General features: G+C 44.7%; 1 pseudogene; it reads right to left on the reverse strand.

Moving 5' to 3' along the window:
* Window positions 1-1,695: 1,695 nt before the first annotated feature.
* LOC148547159 (uncharacterized) lies at window positions 1,696-3,969 on the reverse strand (annotated as a pseudogene).
* Window positions 3,970-10,007: the final 6,038 nt, after the last annotated feature.

The following is a 10,007-nucleotide window of genomic DNA, read 5'->3' on the forward strand; positions in this document are numbered from 1 at the left end:
TATTTAACTGAACTGCATCTCGTGATAACCCAATCAAGCAATCCCAGCAAGGTTGTAGAGGGAAAGGAAGAAGAGAGGGAGGACTTTACGGGCTTAGATGAGAGTGGAGTTGAAGTAAGTTCGGCTGGATCGAGAGAATCTGGATAGGCATGATCGAAATAGGGGGCAACTCCAAGATAGTTGGAAAGAACTGGCTCTCTGGCTTTGTTGTAAGGAGCACGAGATTGCCGACTATCGAGCTCCCCTAAACACAAAGGAGCCGGAGTAGTCCTCAACATCTCGTATCACATAAACAACACTCCATAACGGAAGATCATTACCTTATTCCGGGCTCGGCTCCGGCTTGGGACTGGAAAGACAGCCCTTGCTACGATGAAGGTTTCGGAGTCTCGGGCGAGCTAAGGGTTAAAGAAAACCCTTGCGCCGCCCCAGATCGGGTACGAAAAACAAAGACGACATATTAAAAGAAGTGCGTGCCGATACACATCGCTAGTAGCATTGGAAGCATCATCTCTTAGTGCTTTCCTTCGGTCGTGGAACAAAAGAGCGTCAAAGTTGCCCCAACCCGGTACTTGTTACCTTAGGACGAAAAGAAGACCAAACCATTCTTTAAGCTCATCCGACTATAGACTTCCTTCCTCGATTCGATCTTCGATAATTACGATAATTGAAGCAATTCAATTACCAGTTAAACTGAAAAGATTTCGTACATTCTATTTGCTAATTCAATTGATCCTACTGTATCTATATCAGGGTTCCTGTTTAAGTGTTAGCTTTGTATGGGCTCCCCTTAATGACTTCACGAGCACTTATTAGTTATATCAACTTATCTCTTACTACTTTCAAAAGACTTTAACAGTGCGATTTCAACTGTTCACTTGACTTCCACATTTTTTTGGGGATGCAATGGTAGCATGACAAGCTCATCCATAGTTACGAAAGGGGAAAGCCATCCAGAAAAGTTAGTAACTTAGTACCAACGATTTGGAAAGGGCTACATTCGATTCTTACGACGAGATACTTCGCTTTATGCAGGAATAGCCAAAGAGACCAGAGTATACTCAAAGGTCTCTTATTTATGTTATGATGAATATCATACTATCTCTTTACTACCCCATCCCCATACCTAGGGACCGTATCTAAGCTAGAGCTCCTGTCTCCTCACTGAGAGAGGCTGCACTTCCCACATTGCAGGTAAGGGCCTCATACAAGGAAAAATGGAATGATAATGTAAACCTTCTTGAAACAATGGGTAACTACCAATCGATATCCTAAATGTGTAGGGTATCTATTCTTTCCTTGCTCTATTGCCTTTGAGGCTTTAAGCAGCTTTAAACACGTCTTTAAGGGGATTTGATCACATCGACAAGTTGATCAGTCCACACCTGTACTTGAATTATTGGATTGGCTAGAGCTCGACCCAAACCTGCGGTTCTTCGCAGCCTTACAATGCTCGGCTTTGTGCCCGATAACACCACAATCACCAAATAAAACCCAACGTAGTGAACTTTCCACGAGTAATGAGACTAGCATTTGAGTTTTAGGTACAGAAAAAGACAACCCTTAACCTTTCATAGAGTGGATGCTAGGATTCAATGAAAGAGAAAGAGTCAGCCTTCTTGGTAATTACCTAAGTAATTTAATGTGTATTGGTTGGTTTTTTGGTCATCTGAAGGAGAATACAATCAGGATTAATTACAGGCCATGGTGATCCTCGATCTCCACCATTGGCTTGACCTGAGGCATCGGGGACTCACCACAACCTCCATGCCCACCCGGAGCAGCACACGTTCCTTCCATCGTCTGATCTCCTCCTGAGACTTCTGATCCTCCTAGGATACTGTCGTAAGCCGCAGCCACAGGATTAATATATGTGGAAATGGCAAGTACACACTGTGCACCACGATCTTGACGTTGCGGATGACGTCCGGCACCTTAATCCTCACTTAATCCTCATCGGCACCGGAGGTTGTGATAAGCAGCGGTTGGCCTCGTTCCAATGTCGGCAGAACAGTCCCCGCCGGAAGCTTCTCCAGATCCGCGATCCACAAGAAATGGTTTGGTTTGGCACAATGTGGAACCTGACGTTGCTGATATAAGAGTGAGAACCGGAGAAGATCGAAAGGTCGTCAACGGCGAAGACCGTCATATTGTTAAGAGTCACAAGCTCGGCGTACTTCACCTTTCTAGGGAGGGCTAGGATGCTGAAGCCATTGTTACGGAGCATGGCATCTCTGAGCATCAGGCGCATGATAGCAGGCTGCACCGAGCCGGAAGTATTAATATGTTGACCAGAACGATGATCTGGATGGAACGGGAACGAGAGCGAGGTCATCCTCTCCACGTCGCAAGAAAACGGAGCGATGAAAGCTTGAAGGCCATGAATAACCACCATGCCGTTGTGGAAGGTGTGAAGCTTGCTTCCAGTCCTTCAATGGCGCTCACTCTGGAAATGGCTGCCTCACTGCGTGGACTCCTACCATCGAAGCAAACTAGCCTGGCCCAACATGTAAACTTTCTCCATGAGATGGGCTTACCCTATGATTGCCGGCTTACAAAAAGAGGTAAAGATTGAAACATTCCTTATTTGGTTTGGCTTGCCTATCTCTTTGCCTTTCGATTTCTATCTTTCTCTCTGAATCAGAAAGCCTGCGCTTCGCTTCCCAAGATATTTAGGGAAAAGGGCCTTGTCGGCCACCGCTTGCTGACGACGGAACGCATCGTCAATGAACGTTGGACTTAGTTGGAAAGGTAGGTGTTCGGCATGTCCCTTGGTTGCGAACTTTTTTAGTAGGGCGGGTTGCTTTGGGGATCCCATTCCTCACGTTACCGTTGTCCCCATACTTCACCCTTTCAACACTTGTATACTTTTTCATTTCAATAGTAAGGCCTGCCCCTGTCTCCAACAAGTGTGTGATCCACTGATTCACTGAGTGACTCTTTCTTACCGCGGCAGTCCCTATCTCTTAAAGCCTTATCAGACTTCCGATCCATCCCTTGCCGATTGAAGAAAGCCTTAATTAATATGGTCTCAAACAAACAAAAGAAGCGAGAAATTTCTATCTTCTTAGTAAAGCGCGGCGCTAGCTGCAATCAAACTCAAGCGCAGACTAGAAAGGGCTTGGAAAGGCGCCGTCTCCCTTCTTACTGAGAGCAGAGCTAGTTGCTGTCATTCATACATTGTTCCAAGCCGGAAAGACTAATTACGGGGAAGCTTTCAAACGAAATACGCGGTCAAACAAACTAGAATACTATGAAGCGGTCTAACCTAAAAGTATAGATAACATAAGGGGATGGGAAGGCTAAAGACGGACTCGCCTCGCGTACGCTCTCATTTGATATAGGTGCAAGCGGTTAAGCGGTGAAAGAAAGGCGGGGAAACGGTCGAGTTTCTACGCCGGGGGAATTGAAGGAATTAGTTCCCGGTTCTCACCTCTCTCCCGACGGACATACCTTATCTAAGATATATAACAGTCGAGTGAGGCTTCTTTTGTCCCTCGCTCATTAAAACGAGTCAGCTTTCGCCCCTATACGCTTAGCTCTTTCACTTCGTACCTATCACTTTCAGCTCTCTCTCCCTTTAGACTAGGCTTGCTTTCTTTTGCTGTGTCCGGCTCTTATTGACGTCTTTCCTTCCGCTATACCTTATCTCTTTTCCGCTTCGACCCTTCTTTCTTCATAGGGCACTGCACTCCAGTGTTGCTTCCCCCTCTATCAATCAAAAGAATATGTTAATCGTTACCGATACCAGACAGAGTTGCTTTTCCTTGGTCTTATAGTTCGTGACCTATAGCCGGCAGATAGGGGCGGAATGTCTATCTGCATATCACCTGGATGGGGTTCCCATTCGCCTATCGTCTTCTTGTTTAAGATGTAATGGTTTTGTTTGAGACTCGGATGAAAGGTTCTCGCAAGGGCTTTAGCCTCTTGACAGCCAGGAGCCACAACGGTCTCATTCCAATCTGCCATCTTCCGTAAGGTGAAGGAAGCAAGAGCCTGTGAGACCGCAGGAAGAGCTCCGCTCAACGTCTAATCACCGTGTCCGCTTGGGCCGGATCTGGGTATGATTGGTCCCTGCTACGTCATATAGCCTACTGGTTTCCAATAGCTTGTTGAACTTCAGGAAAGGATTTCTCCTCAAAGACGTTCCACGTTCCAAGGGCGGGGAATCTGGGGTTCAAAAAATAGCAATAGCTAATTTTTAAGCATAGTGGCCATTGAAAAGAGTGCCGAGTCATCAGTCCCACAGCCTAGTCTTTCAAAGAGAACAGGGGATTTGCCCACTACTAGAACGAGGACAGGCCTCTCGGATGAAGTAAGAGCGCATTCCATGTCCAATTCTATTCCTGAAAACAGCCAAGCAGGGGATTCGTTCACAAGAGAAGATCCAATTCTTTCACACGGAAGGACTCTCTCTTATTGGCTTAGCCTTTCGAGTTGCGAGTTGAAGGTACGTCGTTAGGCTGCTCATTCTGCTCTCATTCCTGGTAAATCCCAATTCTTCCTGAAAAGAAAAGAGGACATTCACAGCCTATTCTTTGTGCGTGGGTGTGGACAGAAATTACTAAGGTAAGATAACAACAGATAAGAGGAAAGGGCTTACGCCGAATGCCAACCGAAACCCTATCTTCTTTGAAAAAAAAAGTATGTCTGCAACTTTTACATTTATTTTGGGGAACAAAAGACTCCCCCATGATCTGCTCACCATACATAACTTTCCACTATAGAACCCATAGGCAGCCAAGAGTCATACCAGAGAGATGAGATGTATTGGTTTCATTGCCAACTTTAAGTATAATATATCTTATACCCAACTCTCTCACCTGAAAAAGTTTCCTACAAACCCAGCTACCATTATTTGGTGGTTTAATACACCAAGGGGCCCTAACTGAATGAATTGAGGTTGAGTAAAAGCCATTCACTTGAGGATTGGGATCTTAGGGCACTGTATAATTCAAGATCCTCATAAACTATTCAAGGCCCTGATGGTCACTCTCCCCGCGCTCTACTACAGGAAAGCTAGCCTGGTGGATCCACTACACGCTAAGAAGCAAGTCCCGACTAACTAAGTAAATCCGGGTTAGACTGAAAGTGACCAGAAATTGCTATCTTCTTTCACTAGCGATAGAGCGAAGCGTAGCCGTGTTTAAGCCGAAGGCGATAGTGATTCCAGTGTTTACTGAGCTATATCTCTATCTATTAGTTATCTGGCTTAAATAAAGAGTTTAGACTTACGATACCGAGAAAGCAAGCCACGGCTTGAAGTGAACCCTAAGATGTTCGAACGAGACTGTTCAGGAACATGGATTGTGGGTATACCTGCACAATAGCTTTCTCTACGAGCCTACAAGCTTAGCTTTGGTTTAGCTTCCAACTAAGGCATAGGACCTATGCTATGATAGGGTTCTCCGCTTCATCGATCTCCCCTTCCGCCTTTAGTATTTGAATGGATGCTGCTTTAGCTGAGTTGATTATGGAAGAGACCCGGTTAGCCCCGCGGGTGCCCGCATCCTTAGGCAGTATGGATTCTGTTTTAGCTGCTGCCGGCTTCAGCCCATAATTGGGTGGTACATGCATTTGAACCTCTTTTTCCTTAAGGAGCTCCAGTTTTATCAGTACTTCGTTCTTGGGAAGCCCTTCAAGGAATCGTTTCTTTTGTTAAGCAAGCTAGAATGTGTTTTCTGCTGCTATCAGGAGTTCCTGACCCAAGGAGCTACTTCTTCGTTGAGCTATGACCTTCTTGTGATCTACCTGCCTTACTAGCTGTACTGTTGGTCGCTTACCTCTTTCTCCGGATTGGAACTTAGCCCTAGATTCAGTATCTGGTATGAGATGAGTGTATGGTGATACACATTTCCAAAGAGAGAATGGAGGACTGAAAGAAGGCTAAGGAGCTGCTACAATAGCATTAGCGCTTCCAGGCACGCTTGCCTATCACTTCTGCTTCCTTCATCCTACTCTACTTCTCTTTCTTTAGCAAAAGCTTCGGCCTTAGGTCTGAGAGCTGTGGTACTATAGACATCATATCTAGTGAGTCTTATTATTTCTTCGCCTTTTGCTTTCGTCCTCTTAACATGCTTCAGCCTTCATCTTTCGGCTTTAGGACTAACGGCTATCTATTCCGGCTTATTTCACTTGAATAGCTTATTTCAAAAGAATAAATAGGTATTCAGTGAGTGACTCTTTCCGTCTTTTGTTTAGGTTCATTACGTGTGAGTTTCGTCTCTTTATCAGTGAAAGTGAATTCGGTTTATTAATTGCTTAAGGATAGTCCTTCCCCCAGGTGTAAAGTCTGATGTTCGATGATCCCCGGGTGAAACCCTCAGGCTCGACTCCCATGCCAGAGACTCGTCCTAGTAACCGAAATCCAGGGGGGTGTTCGACATGGCGGGCTCCAAGCTACACCCTTCTCCGCTCCGCTACCAAATCATAGATCTTCCAGAGAAGACCAAAGCGAATGAGCTCACTCGATTCGCTTTGGTCTTCTCTCTATCTGGAGTCTCTTTAACAGGAAATGGAACTCCATAGAGATCTTAAACTTGAAGGGGGCTCTATCTCCATAGCTTCTACTGCTTCTAGCCGGCATCGGCTATGGATCACGCCCATCATCAATCATCATAAGGACATCTCGTATGGGTTTGGATCATCGGCCCTGGTGATGGCTCCCCTGACTAGTAAAGGAACTAGAAGAGATGCTATTGGTGCTATCGGTACTGCTCTCGTTATCATCGGCAGATATGCCTCTTGTTCTATTAGCGGAGGTCTTTCTCTACTCTACTGCTGTTGGTATCGGCTTCTGGATATCCTTCTGCTTCTACTGGTGCTTATGGATCGCTTGCTGGATCGAACCCAAAAACGGATAGGTTTGATCGGCCGGGTAGGTCGAATGAACACTCAACTGCGTCATCACGGCAGCGATGGATGTCCAACCTTAATCTCTCTTTCTTCTCAATAAAGGCGGGGATGGACTCTTTCATTAGGGGGATCGGTTCCGAAAGTCTTTTCTTCACCTTCTTGATCCAGGCCTTCAAGCTAGCAGATCAAATCATGGGTTTTCATCCATCTGGAAGTCGGTTGGTTGAAATGCGGTTATGCCGGGTGGACTAAAGCCAAGTGGGAGCGTATTATCAATAGGAGCACGCCCGCTTTTAGCTCTAAGTCATCGATAGAATATCCAGGGCCTATTCGTGCTATTGGTTTTCAAACCAAAGATGCTTTCTTTGGTCTGTAAATGGATTAGGAATAGGCTCTTTGTCTTTTATCTGCGGACATAGTGGATAGAAGACTTGAGTAGCTAAATTGAATGAGGGGCCTAGCTTGCTTTCTTTCGAGTCTCAAGCTTTCAAGTAGCTTTGACTAACACGAATCTTTATAACCAAAAGAGTATACATACCCTAGGATGGAGTAGTAAGCTCTCCAAATCTTATCTGGTTTGGAGGTTGTTCCGCGTTTGCACAGTAGTGAAAGACCGACCCAAAAAAGCTAGGCTCGATGCAATTGAGTAAAAGTGGAGGGATATGCGGTCTCTTCAAGAATCAATGCCGCTTTCTAAGCCCGATTTGCTTCTTTTCTTCTAATAGAGTAGAGGAAACCCCTCTTCTTTCGTCTATTCTTTGGTTAAAGCGGCTAAATCCTATGGAGCTACGTGAAAGCTAAAAGCTAAGGTGCGTCTTTACTTTAACATTTCGAAATCTCTTTCTCTCTTGGAAAGCCTTATAGTTCTTGATTCAGTAGGACTTATCCTTCATTATGCTAGAGGCAAGAGGCCCTTATAAAGCATATGAAGGAGAAGGCTAAAGCCCTATAACAAGATAAGAAAGCCCTGACCCATGTTGTCTATTTTCGTAGGTGAATCAAGTACAACAAGTAAGGTCAGGGTAGAGGATTTTGCTCTGCTATGCAGATCCACTAGACTAGGAAAGAAGTACGCATTGCTTACTTACTGTTTCTGTTTTTTCGATCCCTAGTAGCTAATTAAGTTGCTAGTAGGGCGAGAAGGGGAAGGAAGGGAAAGGATAGCCTTTTTTCATAAAAGCTCTTCATAAAGACCTATGAGACCGCGTTTATCCTTAAGATATAGGAGGGCTACTTACTGGTGGAACACTTTGAAGGAAAGGTACAGAATCTGAGTCCTAGGCCACAACAGCACCTCTTTATCCCGAATCTTTTCTTTTTCCTCATCAGCTTTCGAGCCCCTTTCTACAAAATCTCTTGCTGTCTTTTCCCGGTTGGAATCCTTTTTTAGCCGAGTTTTGTCTTTACCTTTCTCCGCTGCCAGATAAGTTGGCTAACCGTGGCCCTACTCCTTTCATGCCTCCCCCAAAATACATCCACTCTGTAAGGAGATGAGAACTCTTGGTCTAGGAGTCAAAAAGAGGTGGAACTTCTATTCTATATATACGCTATTTCGCGCTGAGCGAGGCTGCTTTCCCTCCTTACGTTGGAGTAAGCTTCTTCTCTGATTTCATCACCTTCTCTTTTGTCAAGCAAGGAATAACCAGCCTGAGGGAAGTATTCGTTAAGCAAATCCGTACGCAAATAGGGAAAAGTAAAATAACGAGAATAGAAGCAGTCAATCGGTAGAAGGCAAGCAACTCTCGTAAGAGGTCTTCCCGGTCTAGCTTCACTAACTGTATTCACAGTTTTCCAGATCTACTTTCTCATCGGACAAATCAAGGAATCAAAATGACAATAACTACGATTGATGGAGGAGAGACATATGTAGGTTGGTACAATCGGGGGTATCACCATATTAAGCTTATTGAGTCAGGATTCAAAGAGATACCGTACAGGTCTGGCTTTTTTCGATTGTTCCTGGCCCATCGAATAGAGTAGCAATTTATTTCCCGGGAGCACATAACATTTTCTTTTTTTTTTACGCAATTAACATAGTTACCCCCACAGAGTACTTTTCAGATTCAACCTACCCTTTCTTTCTAGCTATAATAACTTCCTTTACCTCTACAACACCTTGCTGGGATTGCTTGATTGGGTTAGCATTCATAGCACGAGATGCAGTTCAGTTAAATAGATAACTCCATCTTTCCTGCCAGTCTGTCTAGCCCGTATAGAGTAATCTCCTCCTGCTTGACCGCTCTAACAGACTGACTCTTGAGTGAGTTGCCATTCGGACTTTTCAATTTTCCATTAAATGTCTGGCGTCAAGGTTTGGACCCCTAGGTTAGTTTTCTATCTTATTTATTGCATTGGATAACTTCCTGATTAGTAGCTTAACGCATTCATTTCATACTGCATGCTAGGGTGGAGATTATCTTTTTCAGAAAGCGTATGTCTTCGCTCTAAACACCGTACACGTACAGGTCTTAGTTCAGTCGCATCTCAAGCGCCTAACTCGAGATCTTCATTTGCTTACTCTCAAAAGCGCCAAATGAACTGAACTTTTCGCACCCGGCTTTACTTACATTGGCTCCATGTATGGTATGTTCGTAGGAATGCCCACATTGAATTAGCATGAATGCCGGCTCAATCAATCCCATATATAGGGTGATGTAGAGCTCCTGGAAGGTCTTTCTTCAAGCCAACCGTCAGTTCCTGAGTTGAGGGGTTTCGGAGTTAAGTCGAATATTCCAAGAGGCGCTCACCCAGGTAGCTAAAGGGGCGTAGCCCTCCTGTTGTTCCAGAGACGGGAGGATAATAAGACCACGATCCTCCTTCTTAGGCCGATCGAAGTCGAAGGGTTTCAGATTGAAGGTTGAGGCATTTCTAGGAAGACGGATTCTCAAAGGTTACACCTAGGTAGAAAGGAGATTTGACAGTAGATCTATTCCCAGTAGAAGAGATTATGATCCGAAGGAAGCAATGCCTTCTAATTGAGTCTGATCCTACTCCCTTAAGGTAGACGAAACTAATAAGAAATCCAATAACCCTGGCTTTCGCCCCTTAGATGAAATGCTAATTCTCTCCTCTTTAGGAGGTCTTACGGAGGGTCTTTACTTAACTCGACCTCTAAGCCGTAGAATAGAAAATGATCGCTACTTATGATGAAA

Source organism: Arachis ipaensis, chromosome B8 (genome assembly GCF_059453495.1).
Source record: "Arachis ipaensis isolate K30076 ecotype BB chromosome B8, ASM5945349v1, whole genome shotgun sequence".
NCBI lineage: Eukaryota > Viridiplantae > Streptophyta > Magnoliopsida > Fabales > Fabaceae > Arachis > Arachis ipaensis.